The sequence below is a fragment of the Bison bison genome, unplaced genomic scaffold (assembly GCF_000754665.1).
Source record: "Bison bison bison isolate TAMUID 2011002044 unplaced genomic scaffold, Bison_UMD1.0 scf7180017846361, whole genome shotgun sequence".
Taxonomy (NCBI): Eukaryota; Metazoa; Chordata; class Mammalia; order Artiodactyla; family Bovidae; genus Bison; species Bison bison.
Window position 1 is genome coordinate 2,070 of NW_011476934.1, and position 709 is coordinate 2,778.

General features: G+C 49.8%; 1 protein-coding gene across 1 annotated transcript in view; it reads left to right on the forward strand.

Moving 5' to 3' along the window:
* Positions 1-709, forward strand: part of LOC104988171 (FERM and PDZ domain-containing protein 3-like) — a gene marked incomplete at both ends in the record, with an annotated part of 5,192 nt that overhangs the window by 1,789 nt on the left and 2,694 nt on the right. The gene's annotated exons all lie outside the window — the stretch shown is intronic.

The window sequence follows — 709 nt, forward strand, 5'->3', positions numbered from 1 at the left end:
GGTAGGGTGCAGACAAGAGAAGAGGCCAGAGAGGTTGGCAGGAACCTGTTCATGGAGGGCCTCATGTGCTGTGGAAAGGGATTATCCTTCATCCTGTAAGCAGCACACAGCCATCAAAGGGTTTAATTGGGCAGCTGATGTGATTTAAGTTTTAGGCTGCTCCCTCTCACTGAAGATGTGAAGGGAAATGAGTGTTGGTACTGAAGGTAACATGGCTGACAGATGCAAATGGCAGACCTTGAGGCAATGACCATGGAGCTAGAGAAGAGGGATGGTAGGGTGGAGAGGGAGTTAAGAGGTAGAATCAAGATGATTTGGTGACATGAGAGGCTGAGGGAAGAGTCCAGTGTGACTCGCAGGTTTCTGGCCTGAATGCCCAGGGAATGCCTGGACCACTGTTGGAAATTTTTCTGCCAGAGGAAGAGCAGGGTGGGGACTTAGGAGTGCTCAGGATAAAGGTATCGAGTTGGGGATGGCCAGCACCTAGTGGTCATCAGGGATCTCAGGAGAGAGGTATAGATGTCATGGGGTGTTGAAGTTGGGGAAATGCATTGAGATTAACCCAGGAAAAAAATGAGTAAGCTGAATTCTTCAGGAATGAGGACCTGGAGGTAGCAGGAGGGTTTAGGAAGGCGGGTGGGATGCTAAAGTCTGGCAAGAGCTGTCCAAACTGGAACCTTCCTGTGATTTTTTCCCAAAGGTCCCACAG